Genomic DNA, 17,286 nt, shown 5'->3' with positions numbered 1-17,286 from the left:
AGTCGGCCTACTTTTGGGCTCAGATATTATCTGTTCAAGATAAACTGGGTTGAGTCTTTTTGTTTAAATTTGGATTTGTTTGAAAATGTGAAGTAATATTCATGGAATTTTTTCCCCCTCTGTTTATTCAGTTCTGTGGTGCCGCAGCACGTGCTGACTTTTGTAGATGTAAAACAGAGGTCCTGATCATTTGTGGTCATTAAAGAGCACATGGCATTTTTTACATGAATAGAGGTGTTAGTGAAGGTGTCCTGGCCCAATTCCAGCTCTGGTAATTAGATTTTTTTTTTTTGTTGCCTACCTAAATTCCTTCAGCAGTTTCATTTGGCTACAGTTGTTGGGCCTGATTCAGTGTGGTCCTGTGGCTCCTTTGCGCTGGACCCATGGAAAGGTCAGGAGGGGGATGGAGGGGAAACTATGTACACCCCAGCCCCTTCTCTTACCCAAAACAGGCTGTGTACCCCAATCCCCAGCTATCTCCCACCATCCTCTGTGTAAATCCCAATCTTGTGGAAGGAGGAAAAGAGAAACAGTACGACAGAGGGGAGGATTCCCTCTGAACATAGATCAGTGGGGCACAAAGGGATGTAGGACAATTGTAACCACCATTGGGAATATCGCTAGTGCAAGGGGCCCCTACAGCAGGTGCAATGTCTTCTCTGCCATCTCCACAGCAACCCATAGCACTGGGTTGCATTCCAGGGTTGGGGAGGTATTACAGTGGGGAAGCCAATATTTTTATGACCCAGTGATTCTACACCCCTGCAGTGGCCCATAGGGATGACTGCAACAGGGTACTAGTTAGCCTCTGTCAGGGGTCAAATCATGTTCTGTCCTGTGGTAGACAAAGTGACTTCTGTTTGTGCAGGTTCATAAAGCACTGTAGGATTCTTCAGAATAAGAGGTGCTGTATAAATATAAGTTATTATAGTAACTCTATCTGGGAGTAAAGAAGAAATTCACAAGCTGGTACAGAGTTCTGTCCAAGAAGTAAAATTCAGAATATTCTATCCCTTGACAGGCCACATCTGATGTCATAATGGAAAATAGGACAGTCTACTTAAAAACTTAAAGCTTTAGTGAGTAACTGGCACTGTTAAGGGTAAGGAAAACAGTTCAGATAATATGAGAGATTGATTCTTCACCCAAATTATGACTAGTGCCCAAATTGAAATCTGATGGTAATCAGCCAGGCACAATATAGCCCGAATTAATTAGAGTAAGTGAGCCAGACTTGATTTTTCCCCAAGGATTTTAATGGCTCCTCAATGTCCGCAGGTGGATGGGATTGCTGTCTCTGTAGCATGTTCCCCACTCTCTTTCTATGGGGGTTCAGCAGGGTCTGAGCTCTGGAGGGGGAAAGATATGATCCTTCATTGTTCTTTCTTCCAGACACACAGGGTTACAGCGCAAGTTAATGGAGCCCAGTGGTGTATTAAAATGCACTGGTTTCCCCCTTTGTGCTGTGCAGTGCCTGTGTAAGCAATGTTCAGAGGACAATGGTGGATGAGCAGCTGGAAATATGGTGTCTGTAAAAGCCATGTTCCACGGGGGCCAGCTGGAGCAGATTGGAGTTCAGGAGCCTCCTCGCAGATATTCCTTGCCTCATGTAGATTCCAGGGGCCTCTTAGGTTTAAACTGGCTCCTGACTCCTTTTGCCAGGATAGAAGCAAACCATGTCCCTCAACTCAGAGAAGAATGAGCAGGGAACTTCATGAGTTTAATGGGTAGGAATCTCTGTGATTGGAAGTTTCCTCTTCCCTATCTGGGTTATTCTTGTATGGAGTGAATGAGACACCCCAAATTAAAATCTGGCCAGAAAACCAGGATTAACACCCTGCCAACGAAAGTGATCACAGGAGTTCAGGGTCTCTTCACACTTCAGCTAAAAGATAGTACTACCCACACTACTCTGCTTACCCTGTGATAGTCAACAGAACTGCAGCGCAAAGTGGCAAGACAGGCAGAGTACAGAGGGCTATTTTAATTCAAAAAACATATTTGCATACCCTGAATGTGTCATGTCATTCAATGAATAGCAGTGTGTCCCTCTTCAGATACATGTTTGCGGCACACCAAGGGTTACAGACACACATTAAAACCAGCTTCTGTTAGATATTGGCCAAACAAAATACTCTGACATGGGTTTTACTAAGCACGTTTTGCACCTGGCCAATGTTTTGCTGCCAAGCTATTCATTCAGGCTTTTGGTGTGAAAAAGATATTTAATAGTCAGTGGAGTATTATAGTAGGCAATAGTTTATAAATTTCCATGACTACTTATATTCAGCCTAAATGACTGTTTATTGCGTGTCTTTACAGACCTCCCCCCATCTCATTAGCTTACAGTACCAGTGATTTGTCCCTACTTCTATTTTTAATGGAAAATATTCACCCATGTCTTTTGCCTCGAGCACATGAGAGGACTCAGTTGAAAAAAGGCAGTGTGGATGCGCACAGAACAGAAGCCATCCTTTGCTAGATACAGTATCTGTACCATTCTCTGCAGTAATCTCAACCTGCAATAGAAGACATGTGTTACAGAGCAAAAAACTATAAACCTTCCTTGTATAAAATAAAGCTGCCAATTTCCTACTCTTTTCTGCTCTAGGTTTATTAAAAATGACACAGTCAGTATTATCAGTAAAACATGCCTCATATAAAAATATTTAAAAAATGTAACTTAATTATGAAATATTACTTTTATTTTCTTAATGGAATTCTATAGTACTTCAGGGAAATATTACATAGTAAGATTAAATAAATTCTGTTAACAAAAAACAGGCCCAATTTTAACTTCAGAGTATCTGCTGTTAGCTCTGCAATTCTAGGGTGACTCTATAGCCAAGAAAGGCATGAACTATAAAATAAGATTGTTTCCTCATTTACCTCCTGAATGTGAAAAGATGTTCATTGCTATTGCCAAAGCTTAGTAAAGTCAATCAGAACAGTCCCATTGACTTCAATGAGATAAGTGTCTCTTGGATAAAGACACTTTAGTCATATTAAATAACCAATACACCAGATGCATTTCTGGTGTAATTATATTGAAGCTAATGGAATTACACCAAGGGTTAATTTGGCCCAATAATATTTGTGTTTGCTCCTGTTCCACTGGCTTTAATCAGTAGGACAGCTGACAGGAACGAGGGCCTCAGAATCATTTTTTTTATAAAGCATCCAGTAATATGCAGCACATCCATGATTTTAAAATACAATAAATCAAATGACAATATAAAAAGAGAGAAAAACGCAAAGAAGGTGGCATCAACAAAAAGGAGGAGACAGTCTTACTGACAGAGCAATGATGTGAAAAAGGAGACATTTAATAGTCAACAGAGCACTATATTGGGTAATAGTTTATGATTTTCCATGGCTACTTATATGTTGCTCAAATTACTCTTGATTGAACAAATTAGTTTTGAAAACTCATTCCATTCATTCATTTACTAATGATTTCCCCTGCCCTCATTTTTAATGGAAACCATCAGCCAGATCCTTGTTCTAGGGCGGGATCTAGCCAAGTGAAAACTAAAAGGACACTACAGGTAAGTTACAGCTTTGAAAGACTTTTCATCGTGGAGTAGCAGTATACTTCTGCATTAAATATTCCAGGAAGCTCTGCATAGTATTGAAGAGAACTGAACCACTACTATTTAACAAAAGCCAGTCAAGCTGGGTTTGGTTCATACCCACTGCTGCAGAAGGTGTGTGTAACTTACCTGCACCTGATGGGCTCACTGAAAACATCTCCCAGGGGAGGAAAAGCTTAAATCACAGTCAATGCTCTAGAAGAGTCTCAGAAGAGGCGTCCTGGGAATGTGTTGCATCCTTAGTTGTCCAATGCTGTCCATCTTTGGGGCTGTGATAATATGTATTTCTTTCTCTCTGCTCCAGTTTTCAAGATAGTAAATAGAAGATACAGTGACAGATGTTGCAACCACACGCAGTATGCTTCGGGGCCGCTAGTACATTTATAAATGTTTCTGCTGTGACTGTGTTCTACCCCATGGGGTAGGATTACCAAAGGTCCTCCAGGAACTACAGTGTGTGTGTGTGTGTGTGTGTGTCCGCATGCGGGAGATTAAGACAAATCTCTGAAACTGTAAACAGCCACAGAGATTTATCATCCCCCTGTTGAGGCTTTCCTGTACTGGTTCAGATTGGTTTTTTTAGAGACCAACAGACAAAGAAAGGGCTTTGGGTATAGGAAGGTTGAATATAAACTGATACAGGGCCTTCTTTCTAATCCAAAAAACAAACGTGATTTTTTTGTCTGAGGGGTCCCAATGCTGTTGACAGGGTGGAAGGATTTTGGCCTACTAGGGCCCCGTAAGATGATTGTGTGACTTCTGCTATGTTTAGTGTGGGTCTAAATCTGTTTATTGTTTTTGTTTTCTTTCTAATGCTTTTACCTTAAGAATAAATGGGCTTGCTTTGGAAGGCTGTGTTGTAACTGCTGGTAATGCATTGTTCATAGCACTCAAACAGGTGCTGACCGATAGGCAGACTGGTTTGGAGGGGATATCACAGCATAAGCCAGGGAGCTGTGCAGCCTTAAAAACTCTGGTCATAAGGGAGTGGGACCTGGGTCCCAGCCCAGAGATAAGAGAGAGCTGAAGTCCTGAGACCTGACGGGGCCTCCTGGAGTGGATCACAGCGTGGGAGAATACAAGTGCAGTTTCCTTGAAACTGTGACAGATATAAAAAGAAAGTGCTCCCAAATCATCCATAGACAACTAACAACCCAGTCCTTCAAAGAAAGTAATATTCCAGAACATCCCTAGACTTACTAAACAAACTGTTTGTGGTGCATAGAATGTGTGTTAGGGTCAAAAGCTTCCTGACCTTTTAAAATTTCTAATCTTGCCACAAATATACTATTCCTAACAGGTAGCCATTACAGGAATTAATTTTTCCTTAATTATGCTGCACACCAAGATTAGAGACTGGTTGAAGAGTTATTTGCATTGTTTTGATGAAGTCATATAACACGACATTGTCTTCCTCAGGAACTCAACTTTATGGGTGTTTTATTATTTTAATAATGAAGAATTTGGGGTCTTAGGGTCCCTACTGATTTCTAGGATAGTCTTGCCATTGACTCCAGTCGGAATCAACAGGAGTTAGGTGCCTACATACCCCTGAGTCTCTGGACCCCAGTGACTTCAATGGGCTTTGGCTGGGACTCCAAGAAAGTAATTCTGGGCAAGGTATCTTTTTTTTTTCTTTTTTGTCTTTTGCCAAACTGACCATTCTCAAAACAGAAGAGCAAATGGGGCAACACTTTTTCTTTTCATGTCCCCAAAATATGCTTTCAAATACAGTACGTCCGGAAATAATATGTCACTGGGCAGTGTTGCTTAGATGGCCCTGTGCAATCTGACCCAGAAGAATCACCTTCTGCAGTCAGTTCAACCAGGATTGGTTCTAAAAGACAGAAATTCCCATTGGGATTGCCTGCCTGTTAGTAGGTGAATTATTTATTGTACAAGATAATAATGGACAGACACTTGCACTGGTGGCAGGTCTCTTTAGTAATTATTTGCTTTTATAAATACCTGTTACTAAACGCAGGCACAAAGACATGTATACAGAGCAACCCATTGTTCTTCCTAACAAGTGCACACACTGTATGTAAATTGGATTTTCAGACTTTCAAAATTTTTTGTTTTCCTTTATTATAAAACAAAGAGAGAAGGGCAGATCAAGCCATGTTGCTTTATAGATGCTAGCTTATTAAGCTATAATGTCAGAAGCTGTCGAGGGAGAATTAATGCTCACTTTTATGAGTTTCTTATGTCATATAGCTTAAAAACATTTGGTGTAAATATTCATCATATGGCTTAATTGGTTTGATATACTGTAGCAACATGAGTGTAGTCAGATGCTTGTTATGTAGGTCTTCGTGTTGTTTCAAAGTCTTTATTATTATGACAGCAAAGTCTTGTTCATTAAAGTTTCACAATCCATTTTCATTAGGATGAAACTGATTCTGTAAATGAACAGTTGCTCTGGAAAATCAAACCCTTGCAGCTATCACAGGGGAGGTACAAAGTCTGTATTAATTATCAGGAATATGGTGTCGATCGAAGATGTTAATTGCCCTGATGGTTAGTTATTTGGGGAATTGCTATGCATTTCATGCAGGGATAATAAAAATGAATTTTTAAACAAAGAGATCTTAAAATAATATCTAATCTGTAGAGAATACCAACATCAAAGGCTTATCTCAAAGCTTTGAATTTTATCTTTGTGGTCCAAAATGTTAAAGATGAATTGAACAGTATTTCAGTTGGTTCAAGTTTGTGAGAGGAAAACAAAACAAGAGTTAATTAACTGTTATTACAAACCTTTTCAACTTTAATTTGACTTTCAAATATTAGCATTTATCTATGAACTATGCTTCTGGGTTTGACAAATTAGCTTTCACAGAACAAGTTTAATTAGGCTTCATTGTGCTTTTATGTCACTTTGCACAGCTCCAGACAATGAGTGGATTATCATATTAAAAGTCATATGTTTTAAGCATTCAACAAATTCTTTGAAAGGTTGACAAAGTTGCAAAGCTATTGCTAGTCAGGTGTGGGGAAGATGCATCCTGTTTAGGTTTATCCGATGCATTCTTTGCAGAGAACAACTAGCCCTGATGTACACAACCCTGCCTAGGTGCTGTCAGGTACCCACAGGCTATTCCACCCACCTAGCACCTTTAAGAAAGTATGGGATGTGTGTTTGCTACCAAAGCCTAGTACTTGCAACAGCCAGGAAAGAGAGCTACGGGTGCACACAAGCCAGAAAAGAGAGAGCACTACAGGTGTGCACCACGTGAACAGGTGACTGGGAGATCTGGGATAGTTCTCTATCTGAAATAAAATGATCTCACTATGAACTTTGATGTTTCTGTTATTTTTAATTTCTTTACTAGTAGCATTAGGGATATTCAATATTGATATATAAGATATCATAAAAGAGGATAAAACAGACATGAGATTGAAGCTGCCAGACAGGCTGATTCGGTAGAGCAATCCCAGGTAAGAGTGGTGAGTGTTACAGGAAGTATGTACACAGATTCTAAAGTTTTTATAAATGTTGATGTAACTCACAATTCAATATCTAACATCAATATATTCATCATTAAGTACAGGGATGTCAATACAGTACGGGCTGACCATTTACTTGCCTTTAGTAACTTATTTGAGGAGGGCAGCAAAACCGGGGTAGCCAGATTTGCTCCTGAATGTTTGGTATCCTCTGATTACATCTGCCCCAGGTTCTGTGTGCTCCCTGTAGCACACCATATACTCCTCCCCCTCCAGTCAAATCTTGCCACTGATCCCTTTCTATGGGATGTAGGCAGCTGGAACACAGCAGTATGAACAGAAGACATAGGGCTGAAAGGTGGTTTCATTGGAGACGTTCTTAACTATAGGAAGGGGGAATGGAATATGGCTGGGGAGAGAGATGGAAAACACATAGGTGTGGAGGAAAGCGATTTGTGACTGGTGAAAGGGGGATATGGGACTCCATGGAAAGAGTATGATTGGTAAAGCACAGGTAGGGCTAGATAATCTTGTCCAGCTGAACCCTGCTTGGTGCAGAACTGGAGTGGGTGGAAAAAAGGCAGCTATAAGCAACATATATGCTCCCTAAAACCTAGAGCATCCAGAGACCAGTTTGGAGCCCAGTGTAAATGAGATCATCCCTCAATGCTGCAGTAATTGGTGGCTGACTGCTTTTGTTTTCAAGGGTTATTTGGGCACCAAGGGATTGACATGGTAATGAGATGCTCTGGACAGGTCACCTTTATCTGGACAAACTCCCGATATCTTCGGGGGAGCAGATCTGCTGGGTTTCTGGTTAGAAGCCAGGATGTGTCCTTCTGGGTGGGAGTGTAACTGGGGGTTGTGGGCCGGCTGTCTAGGACAGGTGCAGAATGAGAGAGGGGTGAGTTTGCGAAGTGGAGATTTGATAAGTACATGTGGAGAGAAGAAAGGTGGAGGGAGGTAGTGAAAAAGAAAAAATGAGGAAGATAAGAGAATGAAGGGGAAGGAGTGGGGTGGACAGAATGAACTTTAAGGAACAAGGAAGCAATTATTATGTATTGAAACATGAAGGAAAGCAGAGGTGATAAACATAAAGCATAGGACACACTGCTGTTCAGAAAGGACGCAGATTTTATATTGGAACATCATACAGTATAAAACCCCCAAAGGGACATACAATGAGCATCTCAAACACACATTAATCTGCCACCCTGATCCCTGGCCTCAAGAATTCAGGAATTCAGTACCTTTCAGTACTGAAAGTATTTACTTTACAGTATTTACTTGGTTTCCACTGACTTGTCTAGATTGAGTTTGTTTAATTAAATATGCCTTTCCCAGCATTGTTTTTCGAGTAGCTGACTCTTTAAATCTTGGAGAAGCCATATGTGGCTACTGTACGAGAGGAGTGTACAGGCTGTATCCCTCACCCACTCTTCCAGTTGGTAAGTATTGTTAGTGTGTAATGTTTTCCTATTCACTTATTACTGAAAACGTGGCAAACTCTTGTATATGTCAAGTTATACAATTGAAGTAAAGAAAAAAATAGTGTGTGTGGGCGGGAGGAGGGAGTAAAAGGAAGAAATCAGAGGGAATACAGATTTTTTTTTAGTTCGCTCCACAAACTTTCATTCTCTTCAACGGGTGTTGGGTATGCGCAAGTAATACAGGAGAGGCTCACAGTAAGTAATTTTTAAAAGCACTGTTAATAGAAAAATATAAAACAACTGTGTGTATTAGAGGTGGTTGAAAAATAGAAAAAATAATTTGAAAAAAATTGGAAATATTAAGTTGTTTCTGTTTCATAAGGTTCAAGATAGAAAAACTTTCGCTAATTTTTTTTTAATTAATCTTAGTTCCTCCCCTAATTTCCTTTTTTGCTGCTGAGTGCAATAAAGTGAATAATGTCCAGGGATTTTCCCCACCCTCCCATTTTTAACTCTTTCCACTTTGTAACTTTTCAACATTTCTTCAACTTTGGGAAAGTGACTGACTGGCCAAGTTAGTGTTTCCATTTGCTACTCTGTCACTTTTTCACAGTTGAGGAAATTTTAAAAAGTTAATAGAAAAATAAAGTGATGTCCCCCTTCCCCCACCCCAACCTAGCTATTCATTCTATTACATTCAGTGATGGAAAAAAAGGGAAGAAAGGGAAAATTAAAAAATAAAAAATTCAAAACATTTTCAGTTTAAAAAAATCAAAATATGCTATTAAACAATATTTTCCCATGGAAAAAATAATTTTTGATTAATTCCTATGTTGTGATGGGAAAGCTTTTTGTGAAAATCTTTTTGACCCGCTCATATATTGAAGATCCCAGTATTTGATCTACTCTCACATGCACTGTCTCTGAGTTCCTTTGTCAATTTTTTACTCTGTGCTTAGATACATTTATTTACTTCAGTAAGAGATTTTCTGAGTAAGGATTGATTAAAAATAAGTAAAAACCTCATCTGTTTATACCAAATAAGGACCTAATCCTGCAGAGATTTACATGAGTTTAATTTTATGCACTGTGAGTAGCTCCACTGAATTCAATTCTCAGCAGATGTAAACTGTTACAGTTCCATTGACCATTATACCAGGTGAGGATCTGCCTCATTAGGATTAATCACAGTGCATAAAGTTAGATATATATACAAGTCTTTGCAGGATTGGAATCTAAATCCAACCCCTCCTATGCCAAACCCCCCCCCCACATTTTTATATATTCTTTTTGCTGTTACATTTCATTCCAAAGGTGTGGGAGTTTCATTTCAGCGATGGAAGACAATCCAATACTGGTATATAACATAACAGGTAATATATAAAAGCCTGTGATAAATGGTGTAGTGTGTCACCTGTGGGTTAGTAGGTAAATTCATATCTGGAGATATACAAGTTGTCTGTACAAATTTTGCTATTACAGTACATGGAATTGTTTGAAGTGCTGTTTAGTTCTACTTTGAAAAGTGAGTGTGAAAATGCCATTGTGAGGGCTCTGTTTGTGTCTCAGGGCAAAGGCAGATAGATGCCTAAAATGGAGATTAGACACCTTTGAAAATCCCAATTGGTTCTTATCAGTTGTGTCTAACTCCTGTTGATTTCAATGGGACTCTGTTACTTAGGCATTTAAACACCTTTCTGCATCTTTAGGTGCATAATTTCCTTTGAAAATCTGGCCCTTGGTGACTCCAGATAATTTTTTCTCAGTTTAAAAGTATAAAATTATATATTTTTTAATAACTGCCAGCCTTTCCAAGAACCTAGGGAACATCAAGCTGGGTTCTTTCCATCTTGCATATCACCCCATTAACAAATGGCTTGCAGGCCAAACTCTTGGGTCAGTTTCAGTGCAAATTTGGTGGCATGTTAGGCTGCAACATAAAGCAGGCAGGTAACTGTTTCAAGATTTCATAAATGACTCTCTTTTCATTGCCTGGAAGGTAGATCTTGCTTCTTCACTTAGCTATCTACATTCCCTGATACTCCCCTTTTTGATTCAGTGTGGTTAAAAAAAGGGAGAAAATAAATGTTAGCGTTTCTACTCATAGGATTATAAATGCACAAAAAATGTGGGAGTGAGGAACCTCAGACAAAGGAACAAAAATACAAAGCTGGTTCCAACCTGAAACCCTTCCATGCAACAACAAAAGCCAAAAAAGTTTACATTGATGGGAGCAACTGGGTGTTCAGCACTTTTCAAAATTAGGCGGGTGCCCTGATAAGAATATAGAAGTTGAATTTTAGGCTCTTATATTCTGAATATCTTGGACAAAGTTAATTTGTTAACAAACAGCTGTAAATTGTTCAACTAAGTGAAAATGTGATTATTAAGGCTGGCCAAATTGCTCATTGGTGGATAACTTTTCCATGCAGGTAGGTAAATTAGAGACTCAAGCTAAGCCATGTGTCATGAGCCAAGTTCATGAGCTGGGGAGTAAGTATTTTCACACTTCTTTTCTTGATAACAAAATGACCTTGGATAATTAGAAACCATAATCTGTCTTGTAGACTCAGCAGTATATAACCTCTGTAGTTACCTTCCAATCCAAAGCATGGCTACAGGATCCCGGAAAACATGATCCAAGGCCAAAATCCTGAACAAGCCCTTTTCTTGTGGGAAGAATTATGAACTATTGCTGGAGGAAGAATGTAGGTCTCTTGCCTCTAAAGTAGTGGTGACTGTGAGTGTACTCATTCCATGGGGGAAAGACATTTTCTGCATTCTTTTCCAACAGCCCTTCCTGTCAGCCTCAAATTGCTGGGTAAATCCATGTCCAGTTATCCTCAGCCAGAAAGAAAATTAGTAGAGCTGGCCAGTGATCAAAAATTCTACTCTGTGAAGACTTCTGAGGTTTCAAAACTAGATTTTGTTCTGATGCGGAGAAACTTAGTGAATTGAAAAAGTACATTTCAGGTCAAATGAATTATTTTTGCACGCTGGAACAGCTTCAAAAGGAGACTATGAAAGAGACTTAAAAAAGGGAAGAAGAAGGAACCTGGGAACTACAGGCCAGTCAGCCTCACCTCAGTCCCCGGAAAAATCATGGAGCAGGTCCTCAAAGAATCAATCCTGAAGCACTTACATGAGAGGAAAGTGATCAGGAACAGTCAGCATGGATTCACCAAGGGAAGGTCATGCCTGACTAATCTAATCGCCTTCTATGATGAGATTACTGGTTCTGTGGATGAAGGGAAAGCAGTGGATGTATTGTATCTTGACTTTAGCAAAGCTTTTGACACGGTCTCCCACAGTATTCTTGTCAGCAAGTTAAAGAAGTATGGGCTGGATGAATGCACTATAAGGTGGGTAGAAAGTTGGCTAGATTGTCGGGCTCAACAGGTAGTGATCAATGGCTCCATGTCTAGTTGGCAGCCGGTGTCAAGTGGAGTGCCCCAGGGGTTGGTCCTGGGGCCGGTTTTGTTCAATATCTTCATAAATGATCTGGAGGATGGTGTGAATTGCACTCTCAGCAAATTTGCGGATGATACTAAACTGGGAGGAGTGGTAGATACGCTGGAGGGCAGGGATAGGATACAGAGGGACCTAGACAAATTGGAGGATTGGGCCAAAAGAAATCTGATGAAGTTCAATAAGGATAAGTGCAGGGTCCTGCACTTAGGATGGAAGAACCCAATGCACAGCTACAGACTAGGGACCGAATGGCTAGGCAGCAGTTGTGCGGAAAAGGACCTAGGGGTGACAGTGGACGAGAAGCTGGATATGAGTCAGCAGTGTGCCCTTGTTGCCAAGAAGGCCAATGGCATTTTGGGATGTATAAGTAGGGGCATAGCGAGCAGATTGAGGGACGTGATCGTCCCCCTCTATTCGACATTGGTGAGGCCTCATCTGGAGTACTGTGTCCAGTTTGGGGCCCCACACTACAAGAAGGATGTGGATAAATTGGAAAGAGTCCAGCGAAGGGCAACAAAAATGATGAGGGGTCTGGAACACATGACTTATGAGGAGAGGCTGAGGGAACTGGGATTGTTTAGTCTGCAGAAGAGAAGAATGAGGGGGGATTTGATAGCTGCTTTCAACTACCTGAGAGGTGGTTCCAGAGAGGATGGTTCTAGACTATTCTCAGTGGTGGAAGAGGACAGGACAAGGAGTAATGGTCTCAAGTTGCAGTGGGGGAGGTTTAGGTTGGATATTAGGAAAAACTTTTTCACTAGGAGGGTGGTGAAACACTGGAATGCGTTACCTAGGGAGGTGGTGGAATCTCCTTCCTTAGAAGTTTTTAAGGTCAGGCTTGACAAAGCCCTGGCTGGGATGATTTAATTGGGGATGGGTCCTGCTTTTGAGCAGGGGGTTGGACTAGATAACCTCCTGAGGTCCCTTCCAACCCTGATATTCTATGATTCTATGATTCTATATCAGAATATGCCATAGCCCAGTGGGTAAGGGTATTTTCTTGCAGTGTGGGAGACCCATGTTCCAATCCCTTCTCTAAATCTGCCAGAGGCGGGAATGGAACCCTAGTTCAATCTCTAAATCATTGCAGCTGGGTGAAGGGAAGGTCCTGCTGCTTTTTGAATGGCCCCTTGGTCCTGAAAAAACTCTATGGTCAAAACACTTTGGCAAATTCATGTCAATTATCAAATAATTTCAGTGCCTGAAAAATACATTTAAAAAATTTTTTTTTACTATTGCTGAAAAAGAAATTTTCCATTTTTACACTGAGCACCAGTAAGCTATTGTTACCAGCCAAGTGGTTTGCAGGTAGAGTGCTGCCCATTTGCTAAATCAGTTTGTGAAATCTCTAAATCATTGCAGCCCATCTATTCAAGCAGAGGTAGCATAATGCGTTTTCATGGTAATGTAAAATGCATTAGAAATGAATCGCATAATGCTTACCTCTCAAATTACAGAAAAGACAATGATGACCATATGTGCAAATGCAAATTATGTACAAAAATATCACAAATGAATCCCTGAGCTGTAACACTTGTTGTTCATTTCTATAAATATTAACATATCAGGATTTATTTTGACATACCACTAAGATAAGTGCTAGAACTGACAATAATAATGTATAATTTATGTCCTTCATATTACCTTAACATCACTGCACTTACATTATTACATAAATTAATTTAATGTTTCTGACATTCAGCAGATTACTTAAGCATTTGTTCTTTTGTCTTCTGGTGGTTTCTGTTTCTGTTTTCTGAATTACAGAATATTATTATACTCTAATGTTTATTTTATGTTTTGTACAATTCATAAATTCACTTTAAAGTTCTGAAAGTCTTTAGTTAACATTTAGATAAAAATCCTTCTATCACCATTTTGTATGTGTTGGGTTTCCGGCGGGGGCGGGAGGGAAGGAGAGGAGGGTTAAATCTTTTGTGTAATAAACAACCTTAAAGATGGTGCTGCAAATTGACAAAAGCTAAGAAGTACAAAACCATGGATAAGGCCAAGTTACCTACCATTGTTAGGATATTTTTGGGAGGAGAATGGGGTGGGGTTGGGGGTGGGAAAGGGACACACATACACAGATTCTCTAAGAGTGTGTCAGCCTTAACTTTGAATCTCTTGGATTTTGTCAGTTTGGGACACACTTGGCATTATTTTGATCACATGGTAAGCTGGACACAATGAAACATGCCAAGTGTGAAGTTATTACAGAAGTGCTGGCAGTGCTTGTATTTTGCTTCATACCTAACACATTTCAAGAGACCACCTAGTGGGCATGTAAGGTTCCATCTTGTATTGAGCTGTGACACTCTGGGTATGTCTACACAGCAAAGAAAAACCTCTGGCCCGTGACAGCCTACTTGGGCTCATGGGGCTTGGGCTACGGGGCTGGATCATTGCTGTGTAGTGTTCTGGGCTTTGGATGCTCATCCGCACATCCTGTTCTGATCATCCATTTTATAGGGATGGGAAAGTATTTTCTCACAAGCCACATAGTGATTCACCTTGCACAAAAGAGTTGAAGCTACCGTTAAAATAATCTTTTTCTATGCTTGGGAGATGTTAGTGACCACATAGAAGGGGCACTTTATCTGTTTGTGATGATGTATATTAATGCTCTAGCAAGTCATAAAATAAATAAGTAAGGATTTGATGTCCAAAACAGAATTTCAACAGCTGAAATCTACTAATGATGTTCACTTTCATTTTCTCTTCTCTCACTTCCTGAAAAAAATAGATTTGAAGCTTAGCACCCTTCATAATTTTTGGAGCCAAATAGTCTGATCCTGTTTATACTGGTGTAAATCCATAAGCATATTTTCCCAAATGAGAGAAGTTACTTCCCTAAACATCCATTTATATATGGAATTCAGCTTCTGTGGCATGGTGTGGTTTTGTGGACTTGTAGGTATTTAACAGGAACTAAACTGAAAAAAGATGTGGAGATGGACAGAGTTTAGGTGTTCTTTGGGAGAGATGAGACACTGAATCTTGTTTTATCCATTATATTGCTGACGTGATAATTAAACAAGTGTTTCTTTAAGAATACTACAAGCTCAGTGAGTAAATTGACTCTAAATTAAGATCTGGAATTGCATGGGTGAGATACACGGAGACCATATATCAATAAACCAAAATTGGTGCATCTGAAATTATACCTAATGGGTGAGCATAATAATGAGGGGATGGGCAATTCCACCCATCACTCCCTTTTGGGATCCTTAAACAAAAGAGACTTTGGGGGATGCGGGTGGTGGAAGGTGGCTACTGAAATGCTGGCTGATCAAAGATGAGAAGGGGAAGGAGTAAGCTTCACTGTCATGGCTGCCAGTCCCACCATCTGCTAGACCCTGGACCTTCATCCAAATCCTGAAAGATGTTCTGATCAGACCAGGCCAATGGGAGAAGGAGACAGATGATGTCATCACCTCCACCGATTTTAGCTAAATCCCAACGCTAGTTGGGATTTCAGATTTTGTCACCCTCCTACCTCATCCCCCAGTGTGTCCTTTTCCTTCCCCATATTGTTTCTTCTCTTTCCTATCTCCCTCCCTTTTCCTTCTGTCTACTAAAAGTCTGTATTAGACAACGAGGACTGTGTATTTTGTGACACTGCTTGTAAGCCTGTGACCAGAAAAAGGCAGCTAAAACCAGTGCCCTAAACAGCCTGATGCTTGTACAAGTTTGCCAGGTCTTGGAGTACCCACTAAGAACCTGTGTTTTTCCAGTGAGGCTGCAAGTGAAAATCAACATCAAACAGCATTTTCTTTCATTGCTTTGTTCCTTTTTTCCTCCTTTTGTGTACATTTGTCTTGTTTTGTTTTCTAGGAAATGGGATCAAACTTAAAAAAAAAAAACAGCTCCAACTCAACTAACATCTTCCCTTCTTCCTAAAAGGACAGTTATTACCATCTTTAATACCATCTAAAGTATCAAATATGGGGGGTTTCCTTCCAAAATATCTCCTGCTAAAAGGAACAGAAACAAGGAATATGGTAAATATGAAAGTCTTAGTTACACATTTCAAATGCTTTAACCTCCCCCCTTCAGTTTTGTATTTTAATAGACGGTTAAAAAGATTTGTAATGGCGTGTTTGCCATACTACTATATATTATACTATAGCTGTATATTAAATCCTGAACCTTGTTTAATACTGTTTAATGTTGGACAGTTTGGAGGTTATGTTAACACCTTTGACTCTTTGGGCCCTTTATTCCATCTAAATTAATACCACACACCTGGCATGAGTACTGAATTCGTTTTTTGTTTTTGGGGTTTTTTTAAAGCCTGTTGGAGTGTCAGTATTATTGTCTATGTTGGCTGGGATCCTCTGCGGATAAACGCCAGTTCTGTATAAACTGTCCCATGAGTAGAATCAAAAGAAATTGAAAGGATGACCAGGGATGATATTGCTCATTTTTATTATAGAAGTATGGTTATGTTTTACTGATGACAGAAACCTGTGTTTGAAACTTGTTCAAGAAATTTGTGTGCATCTCATAACATCTCTTTGTACAGACTTAGTTTTAAGAAAGCAGGGAAGATATTAGTTACTGGATGAGGTTTGTTGGTGTGAATGATTGGTAAGTTGGTACAGTGGAGCCCGTACATTTAGTGTGAGAGCGATCATCCAAACAGATATACAACTGGTTACAGAACCTCTTTGGAGGTATCCACCCTGCCACTCCTGCATGACATGACAAACAACATAGAACAAATGGGCAGGCCTATGCTCTTTATGTGGAATTTGTTCCTAAGGAAGCAGGATGGGCTTTTTTGGTAACAGATACTGGGAACTGTAGTTGCATAGTATGGCGATTACTACATAGAACTTATTTCACCCTAAATCACAGATCAGGGTGAAAATTTTCTTTAAGATCCCATGTGAATATACACCTTTTTGAAAGGAGGCTCTATGTTAGTGGTTCCCAAACTTGTTCTGCCGCTTGTGCAGGGAAAGCCCCTGGCGGGCCGGGCCGGTTTGTTTACCTGCCAGGTCCACAGGTTTGGCCGATCGTGGCTCCCACTGGCCGGACGCGGCAGGTAAACAAACTGGCCGGCCCACCAGGGGCTTTCCCTGCACAAGCGGCGGAACAAATTTGGGAACCACTGCTCTATGTAATGGTATTGTGCCTACTGATATATGCAGTGTAATACTATCTTGGTCACATATGAAGCTAAATGGGTCTATTTTAGTATTCAATATTTTAACAGAGAGTCCCAGAAAAATGCCTGGATTGGATGCTTGTTGTTGTGTTTTTAATCTTAATTTTCTATATAGACTTATTTCTAAATATTCCATTTTGATTAGAATCTGTCTGTAGAAGCAATA

The sequence above is a fragment of the Lepidochelys olivacea genome (assembly GCF_965140295.1).
Source record: "Lepidochelys olivacea isolate rLepOli2 genome assembly, chromosome: 6".
NCBI classification, from domain to species: Eukaryota; Metazoa; Chordata; order Testudines; family Cheloniidae; genus Lepidochelys; species Lepidochelys olivacea.
This window is presented reverse-complemented; position numbering follows the sequence as displayed.